The following is a 17,073-nucleotide window of genomic DNA, read 5'->3' on the forward strand; positions in this document are numbered from 1 at the left end:
GAGCAGAAATATAGCAGATGGAGTATAATGTGGGAAAATGTGAACTTGTCCACTTTGTCAGGAAGAATAGAAAAGCAGAATATTAGTTAAATGGAGAGAGATTGCAGAACTCTGCGGTACAGGGGGAATCTGTGTCCTGATACATGAATCACGAAATGTTGGCATGCAGGTACAGCAAGTGATTAGGAAGGCAAATGGAATGTTGTCATTTATTGCAACAGGAATGGAATATAAAAATAGGGAAGTTCTGCTACAGTTATACAGGGTGTTAGTGAGACCATATCTGGAGTACTGTGTACAGTTTTGGTCTCCTTACTTAATAAAGGATGTAATTGCATTAGAAGTAGTTCAGAGAAGGTACACTTGACTGATTCCTGTAATGAAGGGGTTATCATATGAGGAAAGGTTGGACAGGTTGGGCCTGTATCCATTGGAATTTAGAAGAATGAGAGGTGATCTTATTGAAACATACAAGATCCTGAGGGGCCTTGAGAGGGTGGATGCTGAAAGGATGCTTCCCCTTATGGGATAGGCTAGAACTCGGGGACACAGTTTAAAAATAAGGGGTCTCCCATTAAAGACAAAGATGAGGAGAAATGTTTTTCTCCCAGAGAGTCGTTAGTCAGTGGAATTTCTTCCCCAGAGAGCGGTGGAGGCGGGGTCATTGAATATTTTTAAGGCAGAGCTAGATAGATTCTTGATTGACAGGGGAATCAAAGGTTATAGGGGGTAAACAGGAAAGTAGAGGCCACAATCAGATCAGTCATGATCTTATCAAATGGCGGAGCAGGCTCAAGGGAATGAATGGCCTACTCTTGCTCCTAATTCGTATGCTTGGATGATCTATAACCTAGAAATCAGGCAGGTTTTATGATGATAAGAAATGTAATATTTGGTAGGGCTACATTTGCAAAGAAGCATGTTTAAAGTTAATTCATTTGGAAATGAAATCTTGGTCAATATGCTTCTAAATATGAGACGTTACATTATGATGTGATAATTATCTTTTACGGAATAATTAGTAAGTGATAGGAAGTGAAGTTGCTTCTTATTATCTTGTCACTGAGCTGTCTTTGTCTATATAAGAGCACTCTCTTCCTGTGGGTAACACTGGCCTACATTGGTTCCTGGTCCCCTAGCACCTTGATATTAATATTCCCATCCTTGTGTTCAAATCCCTCCATGACCTCACTCCTCCCTATGTTTGTATCCTCCTCCAGTCCTACATTCATCTGAGAAATCTGCATTTCTCCAACTCTAGGCGCCTGTGCATTCACTGATTTTCCTCACCCTCAAGATTGGCAGCCATGTCTTCAGCTATCTAGGCCTTAAGCTCTGGAGTTCCCTCCCTCAACTTCTGTCTCTTTATCTCTCTCTCTCTTCCTACAAGACGCTTCTTAAAACCTACCTCCTTGACCAACTTTTTCATTACCTGTTCTAATGTCTCCTTTTTGGCTCAGTGTGACTTCTTTTGGCTGTTAATGCTCCTGTGCAACTATTTTAATGCAAGTTGTTGTTGTAATGACAGTGATGGATTTTGGACAGGCTAGCAGTAAGGAAGAGTGTGCATGCTGCAATATTTACTTTGGAACACTTGGCAGAAGATGTGTTCCCCACTGCCTTCATGCAAAGCTTTCTGGAGGGAGTAGAATATAATTAAGATGCATTTTTTACGGTGCCAGTATTTCCTCTACTTCAGTATCAAGTCCAGGTGATTTGCTGCTTGAATGGAATGCCTACAGGTGCAGCAAAATTAACTTGTGCAATGCATGTAGACTGGAATATTTTATGGGAGCTGGTTGCTAGCCAAAGAGAACACCAAAAACGTAAGTCCCCAACATTTTCCATCTTGCCCATTGGATCTTTGGGCTTTAGGGCTTCTCGCTGCTGCTCACTTGAAGTAATCCCGAGTACCTGGGAATATAGCTACAAATCTCTGAGACCTGTGCTGGGAGCAGGAAATCTTGACACTCCTGATCTGGAGCAAAATCTGTGTAGTCCTAGGACAGGACGAGAGCAGGAAAATTGGCTTTTCTGAACTAAAACAATTTTAAACGTTTTCTTTGTACAACAGAGAAAAATTGTGCATCTGGTTTTCATGCTGAAGTCGTTGTGGAGTATATTGCACTACACCCCAACTCTCTTACTGCATTAGCCTCCAGTCTTTCTTAGGGTTCCTTCTGTGCTGAGAAAGAAGGAACTCTCAGCATTGGGAGTCCCCGTCCCTGGCTTAATTGGTTTTGAAAAGGGTGTCTTTTTACAAAACCCACTGAGAAATCCAGGAGTTGGTGTGGACTCAGTGGGCTGGATTTTAAGAGCATTGGCAGCAAGCTCCAAACATGGTGGCCCGCGGTTAAGAGCCACCGCAATCTCAAGCATGGTGGCTCATTTAAATAGCTGGGGCGGCCCGCCCCCAGTCCTGTGGGGAGGGCAGGCCGTTCATCCCAGCAATGGCGGCAGCTGCCTGTGCACAGATGCTGGCGCCATTTTTAAAGGGCAGCCAGCCCTGCCACCAATTAAAATTTTTAAAGTCCACTCTCCCAAAATTAAATAAATAAATTTCTAATGCACCTTTCCCACCTGCCCCAATAACAATTACAATAGCTATTTGCCCTTCACCCCAAAAACACATACTTTTAACATCTGATCTTTCCCTCCCAAACTACACAAAGTTTAAGGTTCAATCCTTCCCACCATCCGCTACATGCATTATGTTTATTTGACCCTGTTTCCCCGCTTCCCGCACTGGCAAACTTACCTCCTCAACCCTCCCCACCAGTGTGGTGCCGCGTTTTCCCGGACGGGGATCTGAAAGCGTGGGAGTGCCAGCTCCGGCACCGAAGATCGTGGCAGGCCCTCAAGATTGGAAGTAAGTGTATGTAAATTAATTAATTTTATTCATTTGCATATTTAAATTATTGTCCTATCACCCAGAAGCAGGAGAGCTGCCATGGAACCTCACCACCGTCGGGAGGATCGGGCCAGTCCCTCTCGGCGTTGAGGTCCGTGGTGGGCCTCATCCGGAGGCATTTTCAGGCCCCCCCCACCACGGATCATGACATCAAAGGATGGTAAAATCCAACCCTGTGTATCTGGGTGATCAGAGCAGTGCTAAAGTTGGGAGGGGCTACCCCCAAGGCAGACGATTGAGTGAGTGAGTGTGGACATGAAGTGTATGCAGACTGTGTATTTTTCGTCTATTATCGGTCAATCTCCTGTGGTGTTCCATCTACCAGAATCTGCTTTCATCTTTCTTTTTTTAAGCACTTCTATCATATCACCCCATAATCTGTGCCATTCTAATAAAAACAGCTGCAGGTTTTTGAGACTTTCTTTGTTTTTGTATTTCCTCATGTCAGGCAGTATCCCAGTAAATTTGCATTGTATCTTCTCTAAAGCCTTAATATCCTTCCTATAGTGTGGAGCCCAATACTGTACACAGTACTCTTGTTCAGATTTTATATAGGATCATTATTACCTCTTGGCTTTTATCTATTGTAATAAATCTAGAACTCCATTATATTGTTTTACAGCCTTATTGACATGAGATGCTGCCTTCAATGCCCTGTGAACCCTAAACTCCCAGATCCCTTTGCTCTGCATAGCACTGAGCATATTCCATGAAGAGTATAATTACTGATGATTTTTTTTACAAAAATATATCACCTCATCATTAAATACTGCCTGCCACTTTTTAGTGTGACAACTGAAGTGTGATGGACTCAAACTTTTTAGCCCATTCCCCCAATTTATCACTATCCATTAGCAGATTGCTTTGGTCTTTAAAGAATCAACTATACCTCCTAGTTTGGGATCATCTGCAAATTTTAACACCACTCCCTCTAGGCCTAAATACAAATCATTGATACACACAGTGAACTGAAATGACCCCCGAACTAAACCCCACAGGACACCAGTACTTAACATCTTATCACTCTGTAAAATAGCCTTTGATTTGTACTCTCTGTTTTGTCCCTTCTAACCAATTTTTAATCTGGTTTGCTATCTTCCCACTGGCTGGAGGGCAAGTCCATTTAATAGCAATTATCCTTTAGAATAATGCCGCCCTAGTACAATGGTATTGTGTGTGCTGCTTTTCAGGCACAGTGTGGTGCATTCTGCTGACCTCGTGCTATGATGTGAGGTTAGCTCATTATATTAAATAATTGGGGATTTCTGTGTTCAGCACATAGCATGCTGCAAGTACTGAAGAGTTGAGGGGGGAGTCAAATTATTAGATACAGGCAATTCTTAAAGGGCTGCTAGTCATTCTTAAAGTAGTCCTGCCAATGGAGAGTATAAAAATGACTGAAGGGAGACAAAGAATGAGAGCTTCCCCATTTAGTGACACAGCTCTGAAGGCTCTGCTGGATGAGGTCTTGCAGATCAGGTTGGCTTATCTTGGAGGTGAGGGACATCCTGTGATAAATGGCAGCATTAGAGCAGCTTGGATGGAAGGAACAGAGCCAGTGAATACTGTCTCACCTTTGGGTAAAATCTGTTAGCTTGTGAGAAAGAAGTTTGTTGTGCTACAAAAGGTTGCCAAGGCAGCTGTATTAACATGTAGTTTTATTGCAAAATGTTGGCCCACAATGCATATTAATTCTAAACTTGGTGCACCATCACAAAGGCAGAATGCACTGAAACTATGCTAACTGTTCATCTTTCTAAATGCACAGGAATCCTTATACAATATGATGTTACCTTGCCATGCTGTTCTAGCACATTAAATGTGACAAACAATAAGCGTTGTTACAAACATGTGAGAGATGATAGGGATGACTCCCACTTTTCACCTCTCGACTGACCGAAGAAATCATGTTTAAAAAAAGTGTTTTAGCTCCTCAGTGCTTTAACTGTTAGGAATAGACAAATGACAGGTTTTCTTGTAAGTTTTAGAAGAAAGATAATTATTTATTGTTCAACACCCGAATATGCGCAACTACACCCACTCTCACACTCATTCAGATACACACACGCTCAAGAAAAGATAGCGATTATAAAAGTAGCATACATTTAGATCTTGTGATTTCAAGAGTTGTCTGTTACACTTACTTTTCCCCGGAGTGAAAACTTGAAACAATGCAGCCCTGTAATCCTTCTTTTGTCCACTGAAGAAAAGCTCTGGAGGTTCGGGAGAACAACTTCGCGGTTGTTTTATGTTTGCAGCAGCAGATTTCTCTTGTTATACTCCAGTCAGGTTTCAATGGCAAAGCCCTGGTACAGTTCCTCAGGTGATTTTTTTTTTTGTTTTTTTTTCAGGGCTAAGTTCAGTCTCTGTCTACATGTGGCTTAAAGCTGGTGGTCTTAGGCAGGGTCCTTTCCCTTTGCTGGCATAATGTCTTTCTCTGTCTCTGTCTGCCCAGAATGTGCCTCATTAAAACGTCTTATCAGAAACCTAGGACTGGGTTTTGTGTTGGAGGCAGGGCTCCCCGCACCAGACCAAAAAGATGGGGGAAAGCTTGCCTCTGCCTTTTCGTGCACCGCCCCCCCCCCTCCCCCGCAGCAATCCTCCAATGTTTTCAATGCCTATTGTCCTGTAACAGGACCCCTGTCACTTTGAAGATGGGGATCCCACCTCCAAGAGCTGCTGGCCAATCAGAGTGGTGGTCGTTCAGCAGTATTGGCAGCTTCACTAGGAGCGGTGGCTGTTGCTGGTACTGCAGAGGCCTTGGACCCAGGTCCAGTGCTGGAACCCCAGACCTCAGGTAACTGAGGTGGGGTCACCGGGGCCAGTCCAGAAGGGGGGTTGGGAGGATGGTTGTGCAATCCAGGGAGAGGGGTGTCCCAGGAGGTAAAGTGGTTCTCAGCAAGGGTCCTCCATGGCCACAGATTGCCCACAGAGGAGGGACCCCCCCTCCCCAGCCTGCAGGGAGGGCGCTTCATGTTACAAGGCATCCTTCCCTGTGATGAAGGCATCCCGCCACTGGTAAGATCCTAGTGGCAGTGGGAAGAGGCCCTTAATTGGCCATTAATAGGCCACTTAAAGACCTCAATTGGCCACTGGGCAGAAAGGCCGTCGCCAGCCTATCCCACCACTGGGAAGATCGCTTGCTGACTTGGAGGCAATGGGCCCTCTGCCCTTTCGTCACCCATGCGATACTCCGTGCCTCCCTGCCTCTGACCCCGCCTCAGGGGGCACAAAAATCCTGGCCCAAGTTTCTGTCATGTGACCAGAGCATCTCTTTCCATTGTCCTCATAAATAGTTTCTGATGATTAGGCCATTGTCAGACAATGGAGTTTGGGTATCAGTCATCCACATACCATGTTGATAAAATAGAGCTTTTCACACCCATTTTCTGGATTTCAAGTTTGGAGTCGAAAGCCGGGGTTTTATCTGGACAACGGGCATCTCGACTACCAGCAAAAGCGTCAGTGAGAACCCTGCGTCTCCTCCTCTGGGGAAGGCCCACCGGATGGAGTGACAATTAGGAACTTACGTAGACAATGGCAGGCCTTCCCCAGGATCAAGGACCCCAGCAGTGGAAGTCCCGCCCGCTTTGTGCTGTCAGCCAACTGAGCTGCACCACCGCTGAGGCAATAGCTGCTGTTGGTACTGGACTCAACTGAGGCCCTGGACCCAGGCCACAGGTACTCAGGACGGGAGGGGTTTCACGGGGTGAGGATCCTTGGGGAGAAGGGCTAGGGGGCTCAGCTGCAAGGGTAGGGGGGTGACTCTCAGCCAGCAACCCTGTTCCCAATGCCTTGTTGGTCATTCAGGCATAAGTGGCTTTTAACAAGGGAACACCCCCCTCCCACCCCACCCCCGGAGATGGCTAGCAACCTGCACGGGTTTGTTTGGCGTGCTCCCCATGTGGCTACAGGCCCACCTGTTGCTGGGCTAATTGCGGAGACTGTGGCATGAGGCCCTTAATTGGACATTAATTGCCCATTTAGAGCCTCAAAAGGCCTTTCTGCCTCGGACTTAATTTGGGTAGAGGCGGGAAGGTGGCGGGTTTTCCCCTGCCACCATCCTGCCCAATTATATCCTCTCCCCGCCTCCAAACCCGATGTGGGGGAGAGCATAAAATTCCCCCTCGAAGAGTCTGCAACAGTATTGTGGATCCATTTTCTTTAATTAATTAGAGAAATACAGCAATTACCACAGGAAGGGTCGTTTGCATTTTAATGACTTCTCAAAGATATTCCCAGATAGGTCATTTGCATTATAAGACTTCGCCAAGACTTGTCCAGACATGAAAATTAGCTTGGGGTTCATGCTGTTCCATGTGTATTGGCAGGAAAGAAAAGGTTACCTGACCTCTTGACTCCATTTTATTTAACAGCAAAGTGTCTGTTTGGGTTTATACTTCATAAGTTCATATTTATAGTTCATAACTTTGTATTGCATGAGCAAGAGTTAAATATGTTTCTATTATCAGAGCCTCAAATGCTGCATTATCACACTCTCAGAAAATGGCTGGTGGGCTGGCTACTTTGGCACCACACACCTAACATTATCCTCTCTCCAATAGACATCCCTTTTATATTTGTTTGCAGGAGATGTTTGCACATAACCCAAGTCAGCACATACAGATATGCAAGGTCATGATGTTTGACTTATAGAAATATATATAATTTATAACATGGAAACAAGCCATTTGCCCCAACCAGTCTGTGTCAGTGTTGCTGTGCTTCTTCTTTATCATCTACATGTACCAACAGTTCCAATCACCTTTAACCAGACTTCTAAGGGAAATGGTGTGGAGATTTTGGGCATGGAGACAATAGAAGGATGCGAGAGAATGAGATCAGGGGTCTCCCAGAAGCTGATGATTAACATCTATTACTTTGCATTGCTTATCTCTTTATCCATTCATTCATTCACTCCCTCCCTCATGCACAAGCAGAAGTTGTACCCTCCCAACCTGACATAGTGCAATCTCTTGACACACAAAACTGTTTCGATGGGTGTGCTCAACTGTTATTCTCTCATGTTGTTGCAGGGAGAATACAAACTCCGCCAGCAAGTGACTGGCTTTTACATGGAGTCTTCACACCACGGTGAAAGTTTAGGAAGTCACTAGAATAACGGGGCTGATTTCACAATGGTGCGTGGTCTTTTGCCAGCAGTGTGCACAGTTTGTAGCGTTGGGTGAGTAGACCTCAGTGTACTCAGCACTGAACTCCTAATCCTCTGGGGAGAAAGATTTATAAAGTTTCTGAGACAGCCCCTCTGCCTAGATATTCTTGTTAACATGTTAATTAGCTGACTTGGCAGGATTAGGCTATCACTTTTCTATTGTAGGCATGGGCTGAGTGTCAGTCTACAGGCATATTTTGACCTGACTGCAGCTCAGTTCTTTTTTAAAAATTCATTCACGGGCCAGCATTTATGGCCCTTCCCTAATTGCCTGTGGTGAGCTTCCTTCTTGAATTGCTGCAGTCCTTGGGGTGTAGGTACAACCACAGTGCTGTTAGGAAGGGAGTTCCAGGATTTTGATCCAGCGACAATGAAGGAACGGCGATATAGTTCCAAGTCAGGATGGTGTGCGGCTTGGAGGAGCACCTACAGGTGGTGGTGTTCCCATGCATCTGCTGCCCTTGTCCTTTCAGATGGTAGAGGTTGCGGGTTTGGAAATTGCTGTCGAAGGAGCCTCAGTGAGTTTCTGCAATGCATCTTGTAGATGGTACACACTACTGCCAATGTGCGTCGGCAATGAAGGACTGAATATTGAAGGTGGTGCATGGGGTGCCAATCAAGTGGGCTGCTTTGTCTTGGATTGTGTCGACCTTCTTGAGTGTTGTTGGAGCCACTACCGAGCCACTCTTGGTGATGGACATTGAAGTCCCACATCCAGGCAAGTGAACATCCCCACCTCTGACCTTATGATGGAGAGAAGGTCATTGATGAAGCAGCTGAATATGGTTGGGCCTAGAACATTACCCTGAGCAATTCCCACAGTGATGTCCTGGAGCTGAGATGATTGACCTCCAACAACCACAACCATCTTCCTTTGTGCTAGGTAGGACTCCAACCAGTGGAGATTTTTCCCCTGATTCCCATTAACTCCAGTTTTGCTTGGGCTCCTTGATGCCATACTCGGTCAAAAGCTGCCTTGATATCAAGGGCAGTCACTCTCACCTCACCTCTTGCACCCGTGATATGCTCCTCCTGTAATATGTGGGAAATCAGGGACGCTTCCAGTGTGCCTGACGACCATGTGTGCAGGAAGTGTATCCGTCTGCAGCTACTGGCTACCCACGTTACGGAGCTGCAGGTGGATTCACTGTGGAGCATCCGCGATGCTGAGATCATCGTAGATAGCACATTTAGTGAGGTGGTCACATCACAGGCAAACGTTGCAAAGGCAGAAAGGGAATGGGTGACCACCAGGCAGAGTAGAGGAAGGCAGGTAGTGCAGGTAATCCACTGTGGCCATCCCCCTCTCTAACTGATATATTGCTTTGGATATTGTTGGGGGAGATGACTCAGAGGAAAGCTTCAAGAGCCAAGTTCATGGCACCATAGGTGGCTCTGCTGCACAGGATGGGAGGAAGAAGAGTGGCAGGGCTATAGTGATAGGGGATTCAATCGTAAGGGGAACAGACAGGCATTTCTGCGGCTGCAAAAGAGACTGCAGGATGGTATGTTGCCTCCCTGGTGCTTGGTTAAGGAGGTCTCTGAGTGGCTGCTGGGCATCCTGAGGGGGGAGGACGAGCAGCCATTTGTCATGGTACATATCGGTACCAATGACATAGGTAAAAAAAAGGGATGAGATCCTCCAAGCTGAATATAGTGAGTTAGGATGTAAATTAAAAAGTAGCACCTCAAAGGTAGTAATCTCAGGATTATGCTTTCCAGGTGTTCTGCTATCACATCCTTTATAATAGACTCTAGCATTTTCCCCACTTCTGATGTAAGGCTCACTGGTCTGTAGTTCCCTGTTTTTTCTCTCCCTCCTTTTTTAAATAGTGGGGTTACATTTGCCACCCTTCAATCTGTAAGAACTGCTCCAGAGTCTGTAGAATTTTGGAAGGAGAAATTTCTTCACTCAGAGGGTGGTGAACCTGTGGAATTCTCTACCGCAGAAGGCAGTGGAGGCCAAGTCATTAAATATATTCAAGAAGGAGATAGATATATTTCTTAATGCCAAAGGGATCAAGGGATATAGGGAGAAAGCGGGAACAGGGTAGTGAGTTAGACAATCAGCCATGATCTTTTTTGAATGGCGGAGCAGGCCCAAATGACCAAATGGCCTACTCCTGCTCCTATTTTTCTATGTTTCTATGTTTCTTGAGTTCAGCTCTTTTGCCCACATTTGGACAAAGGCTGTAATGAGGTCAGGGGCTGAGTGGCCCTGACGGAACCCAAACTGAGCGTCAGTGAGCAGGTTATTGCTGAGCAAGTGGTGCTTCATAGCACTGTCGACGACCCCTTCCATCACTGTGCTGATGATCGAGACTAGACTGATAGGATGGTTATTGGCCAGGTTGGATTTGTCCTGCTTTTTGTGTTCAGGAGATACTTGGGGGCAATTTTCTGCATTGCTGATAGATGCCAGAGTTGTAGCTGTACTGGAATGGCTTGGCTAAGGGCGCAGCTAATTCTGGAGCACAGGTCTTCAGTACTATTGCCGAAATATTGTCAGGGCCTATAGCCTTTGCAGTATTCAGTGCCTTCAGCAGTTTCTTGATATCACGTGGTGTGAATCGGATTGGCTGTAAACTGACATCTGTGATGCTGGGGACCTCAGGAGGAGGCCGAGATGGATCATCCACTCGGCACTTCTGGCTGATGCAAATGCTTCAGCCTTGTCGTTTGCACTCATATGCTGGGCTCCCCCATCATTGAGGATGGAGATATTTGTAGAGCCTCCTCCTCCTGTTAGTTGTTTAATTGTCCACCACCATTCACGACTGGATGGCAAGACTGCAGAGCTTGGATCTGATCCATTAGTTGTGTGATCGCTTAGCCCTGTCTATCACATGCTGCTTCCGCTGTTTGGAATGCAAGTAGTCCTGGGTTGTAGCTTCATCAGCTTGACACCTCATTTTGAGATATGCCTGGTGTTGCTCTTAGCATGCTCTCCTGTACTCTTCATTGAACCAGGGTTGGTCCCCTGGCTTGATGGTAGTGGTAGAGTGGGGGATAGGCTGGGCCATGAGGTGACAGATTATGGTTGAATACAATTCTGCTGCTGCTGATGGCCCACAATGGCTCATGGATGCCCAGTTTTGCGTTGCGAGATCTGTTTGAAATCTGTCCCATTTAGCACAGTGGTAGTGCCACATAACACGATGGAGGGTATCCTCAATGTGAAGATGGAACTTCCCCTCCCCAATGTGTGGCAGTCTTTCCTATCAATACTGCATGGATAGATGCATCTGCAACAGATTGGCAGAGCCAGTCTGGCAGCTATATCCTTTATGACTCGGCCAGCTCGATTAGTAGTGGTGATACCGAGCCACTCTTGGTGATGGAAATTGAAATCCCCTACCTAGAGTATATGCTATTCCCTTGCTACCCTTAGTGCTTCTTCCAGTTGGTGTTCAACATGGAGAAGAACTGATTCATCAGCAGAGGGGGGTGTGGTTGGTGGTAATCAGCAGGAGGTTTTCTTACCCATGTTTGACCTGATGCCATGAGACTTCATGGGGTCCGGAGTCAATGTTGAGGATTCCCAGGGAAACACCCTCCCAACTGTATACCACTGTGCCACTACCTCTGGTGAGTCTATCTTGCCAGTGGGACAGGACTTAAGGGTGGCACAGTGTTGCAGTGGTTAGCACCGCAGCCTCACAGCTCCAGTGACCCAGGTTCAGTTCTGGGTACTGCCTGTGTGGAGTTTGCAAGTTCTCCCAGTGACCGCGTGGGTTTCCGTCGGGTGCTCTGGTTTCCTCCCACAGCCAAAGACTTGCAGGTTGATAGGCAAATTGGCCCTTGTAAATTGCTCCTAGTGTAAGTAGGTGGTAGGAGAATGGTGGGTATGTGGTAGGGAATATGGGATTAATGTAGGATTAGTATAAATGGGTGGTTGTTGGTCGGCACAGTCTCGGTGGGCCGAAGGGCCTGTTTCAGTGCTGTATCACTCTTTGACTTACCCAGTGATGGTGGTGTCAGGGACATTGTCTGTAAGGTATGATTCTGTGAGTATGATTATGTCAGGCTTGACTAGTCTAGCTCTTCCAGTTTTGGCCCAGATGTTAGTAAGCAGGACTTTGCAGGGTCGACAGGGCTGGGTTTGCTATTGTCGTTCCGGTGCCTAGGTCGATGCCGGGTGGCCTGTCCAGTTTCATTCCTTTTCTTACACCTTGTAGCAGTTTAGTACAACTAAGTGGCTTGCTGGGCCATTTCAGAGGGCACTTAAGAGTCAACCACATTGCTGTGGGTCCAGAGTCACATGTAAGCCAGACCAGATAAGGATGGCAGATTTCCTTCCCTAAAGGACATTAGTGAACCAGATGGGTTTTTACAATTGACAATCGACAATGATTTCTTGGTCACCATTAGACTTGCTTTAATTCCAGATTTATTAGTTGAATTCAAATTTCACCGTCTGCTATGGTGGGATTTGAACTCATGTCCCCAGAGCATTAGCCTGGGCGTCTGGATTACTAGTCCTGTGACATTACCACTACGTCACCACCTCCCCATGCCTTATATGCATTGAAAATTATTTTTACTGACACTTTGTTGATATTTATGGCCAGGCTGCCATAATATTATGTTACTTAAGCTGTCAGTATTCCTCAGAACTTCCTGAGCCACAGAAGCACAGCCCCTGCTCAGGACATTTCCTGACAATAATTTAGTGGACTTATTGAAATGATCAATGACTGAACAACACAATGAACATAATGTAACTCAATGGATAATCTTAACCTAATTTACCGGATGTGAACCCCATGGAATATGATGCAACAGTGGGTTTACACCCTGACAAGTATTACTCCCCACTAACTTTAATGAAGAATAAAATCAGATGGGGTGACAAAACAGCCTTACACCTATTTCCGCCAGCTGCCGGTGGGCAGGTTTGGTGAAAATGTTTCCCAATATCTTTCCTCAGAGAATGTCACAAACTGCAGTCACTTCTGTGCAGAAAAGATTTCCTGAGCTCAGAATTGCAACTGGGCATTCTCATTGTCCAGCTAGATCCTAGTAACTGGGGCAAGTGATTGGTTCCCACTCATTAACTGGCATGAACATTGTCTTGAGGACTTTTTATGTAGAACTGAAATACTTGGGCAGCCAGTCACGCAACAGTAAATGTGGAACTTCACTTAAGATGTCGGCTGAGCCAAATCACTATTATTTAAATTAGGAACAATTCAGGATAGTTACATATTGAGTTAGTTACCCTTCTTGTGGTCATCCAGGTGAGGGAAGTCAGTGCTGGGAAATGGGACAGTTTTGCTCCTTTTGCTCAAATCTAGCCTGGCCACATACAGAGAAAGGTTTCTTCAAATCTTTCCCCACAACTATTTTAAATTGAGCCTGAGGACAAGCCCTTTCTCCTGCACTGGGATGATTTTTTTTCCATTTCCCAGACCTGCTTTTGTGACTGAGCTATGAATTTAGTGTTAATTAACAACATTAACGTTGACTAATGTACTTCACTTCTGTTCGCTAAAAGCTGGATTGAGATTGTCCAGGTTTGTTTCTCATAGGATCTGTATTACCATTTCGAAGTGGGAGACCATAATGCTATCCAATTGGAACCCAGGTCCCAGGGTAAGCAAACAATATTGTTGTGTATTCAGTTAACATGAGGTCTTAACTGGGAGCAACCATGTTGGAATGCTTTATTTACACCTCCCAACAGAGAGCGCAGCAGAGAGGCAGTATACAAAAGATATTGCAATGTACCACACTCCCTTCCCACTTAAAAAAACTTGGACAGTAAGTGTAGATAAATTCCCAGAATACAACAAGACCCTGAAATTTAACAGGTTGGGTTGCACTCTCGTTACTGTAATCACAACTAAAACACATATAGTCAATACTTGCAGGATAATTTACATGGAAAAAGGTGTTCTTCCTTAACACCAGTATGTCTTTAACAAAAATATCATCATTGACAAAAAAATAATGGAAGGAACAACTTGTTTCTTCTTCCTTCCTACCTACTTTCAACTAACCTATCTGGCTTCTTCCTCTTTGTCTGGGTATCTTCTTCCATTTTCTTTCGCTTGACTCTGCTCTCCAACATTTCAGACTGTGTCGACGCTGAACTTTAACTTTGACTACCAACTCCACTTAATGCTTGGGACTGTTTAATTGATTGATTAGTCTTAATCAAAGACCCTGACTCACTTTGCTCTACCAGTGAATTCTGTAATACTGACAAACTTTCAGTTTCTTTGTGAATTGCATTTTCCTCCTGCTTTCCCTTTGTCAAATTTTCTCTTTCAAGCAAATGATCTACATGAAACTGATGGAGTCTCTCTCCAACCCTCACTAGTTATGTGAATACACCTAGTCTTTTTACAACAACACCAAGCACATACTTCTCTTTATCACCTCAGTGGTTTTTCAGCATTACCTTCTGACCTGCACTGAACTCTATAAGTTTCATGCCTCAGATATCATGACTCATCTTCACTCTGTCATGCTTTTCTCTTACCTTGCTATTGATGTCTGGTTTAAGCAAACTAAATTTTGTCCTAACACATAAGGTGAACAACCTGTTGTAGACTATGGGGTTATTCTGTAAGAGAACAGAAAATTGTTTCGCCTGTGTTGAAGAGAAACATGGAAATTACTGCCTAGCTTGCCACCTAGCAAATACTTCTGCAAAGACATCTTCACAATATTTCCATTTCTTTCTGCAGCACCATTTGACGCTGGGTGATATGGTGGTATCAGAGTGTGTTTGACTCCATTCTTACTCAGAAATATTTCAAACTCTTCTGATGTAAACTGTGGATCATTGCCTGACACCAACACCTCCTGCAACCAATAAGTTACAAACCAACTTCTCAAACTCTCAGTAGTTTCGGCACAAGTGATATTGGGAATAAACTCAACATTTATCCACTTGCTATAGCTATCAACCAAAACAAAATACTCTTTCCCTTCCACTTTAAATAAATCGACATGTACTCGTTCCCATGGTTTTCTTGTGTTTGACTACGGAATAAAAGGAACTTTGGTTGGATCATTTCTCATTCTATGACACACTTCATAACTTTTCACCAATATCTCTATCTACCTTTGAATACCAAAAATAGCTTCTTGCTACTACTTTCATATGGACTATTTTTTGAAAAGGTAAAGCCAATTTTGATAACTCTTCTGTTTGTGCCTGTATTTTTTCATTGTCACATTTCTCGTAAGCATGACAGATGGCACGAATTGTCCACAATGTTATTTGTGACAAAGTACCAAGTGGACGCCAGGCACATACACACCAATTACAAAATGCTTAATATGGGTTCTCTATTACAGAGAGACCCATAAACGATATACATTATAGTATATTGGACTGTCACAAGGGAGAGGGAGAAGACTTAAGTAACAAGAAAAACAAATTTAATTGATAATTCTAATTATTATCTTATGATTCTCTCTTGCCACAATTGTAAATGATTATGCTTATGTTTCTTACCTTTTTCTCGTCCAGTGCACCTTATTCCCTTGCAAGCTCCATAGGGTTCAATACCATAAATGAAATATTCTGGTGTTTTCTGATCTCACTGAGAAAGGCATTGAGAACCTATATTCATATTCTCCACCAATGCTATTCTAGAACAAGGCTAAATGCAACTCTCCTGGAAAATCTGGTATCAAACACTCATTTCTGAATTTCTGACTGGCTTTTCGATTTTGTATTTTAATTTATTCAGCCACCTCACCTGAGGTGTGTTGCAGTGAGTCCCAGCCCAGACACCAGATTAATTTCCTTTCTCACTATCTCCTATTTTTTACAGACTGTAGTTCTGCTTCTTATAGTAAGAAATAAATAATGCAGCCATTTAGAGACAGAGTTTGGTATCAAGAGACAATAATTACCACAACAGAGAAAACACAAACAATGCCATTTTAATTGGCTTTACAGTGCATGATGTGATATATTACACGACCCACTCATTACACACAGAAGCCTTTGTTGCTTTTCTTTTTGTTAAATTATAACCATGTCGTTGAAAGACTTCATGTTAATGTTTGACAGTCATAAAAAACACAGTACAGAATAATGATGTGACGCTATCATACAAGCTGATTCTCTTTCACAGCGACTGCAGAGCTTCTATCTAAATACTGTTATAAACAACAGATCAGATAGCAGCACCCAACATACTCCACAGCACACTGCTTCAGGAGAGAAACAGAATAAATAGCTTTAAGATTTTAATTTGATGGAAGTGTACATCAGATTGAATATTATAACTTTCCCTAGTTAAACGTCAAATATAGTTGGCACATTATTAACAAACATTTCAGGCACCCTTTGGACTGTACCACATGGGAGCAATTGTTGGGAAAACATTAATCAGGCCTCAGTAAGTAGTGCCTCAGCTGCTTTAGGCTCAAGCACTTGGGTACAGTTTCAGCTGCATCTAGCTCCTTCCCTCTTCAAAAAAAATTGTGTTTGCTTGCCTTGCCTATTCATAACACATTTTCAAACCATTTACCGATTAGGCAGGTGGTTCTTCTCATAGAAAAATAAATAAAATCACAATAGCCTGAAACTTTCTGCTTTCCCTGAGCCATCTGCCATTGCCATGACACTACGCTTCCTTTTCATGCCTCACTAGCTGCAGCAGCTAGGCATGAAAAGGGATTTTAGGGCTTTGTCTAGGAAAGCTGCATTCGTAAGTTGCAGAAATCTCTGCTATTTACCTCCAGCATCCACATCTGTTGATATAATTTGATCTTTAATGCTTCCCCCATTTCACCCCCTTTGGAAATGAAGAAAATTCCTGAAATATTTGTATAAAAACCAAGGTTTCACGTCAGACTCTGGCATATTTTTAGCCACCGATAAAGATTCAGTCAGCTACAGAACAATTTGTTCCAGATGAGTGATGCAATGTGTTTTGTCAGGTGTTGTGGTTCATCGAGAAAAAGTGAAGCTCCATACATTCAGAGATCAGAATCGAGATTCTACAAGAGTTTAGGGTTT

At 44.1% G+C, this 17,073-nt stretch overlaps 1 long non-coding RNA gene across 4 annotated transcripts in view; it reads right to left on the minus strand.

The window, feature by feature from the left end:
* Positions 1–15,976, minus strand: part of LOC137377760 (uncharacterized) — a 90,160-nt gene extending 74,184 nt beyond the window's left edge. For 3 of the 4 annotated variants that reach the window (XR_010976480.1, XR_010976483.1, XR_010976482.1), the window contains exon 1: positions 15,556–15,974. This is a non-coding gene — a long non-coding RNA (uncharacterized lncRNA). Of the gene's footprint in view, positions 1–15,555 lie in introns of all 4 variants that reach the window. The other variant, XR_010976481.1, reaches the window with a different exon arrangement.
* Positions 15,977–17,073: the final 1,097 nt, after the last annotated feature.

Source organism: Heterodontus francisci, chromosome 15 (genome assembly GCF_036365525.1).
Source record: "Heterodontus francisci isolate sHetFra1 chromosome 15, sHetFra1.hap1, whole genome shotgun sequence".
NCBI classification, from domain to species: Eukaryota; Metazoa; Chordata; class Chondrichthyes; order Heterodontiformes; family Heterodontidae; genus Heterodontus; species Heterodontus francisci.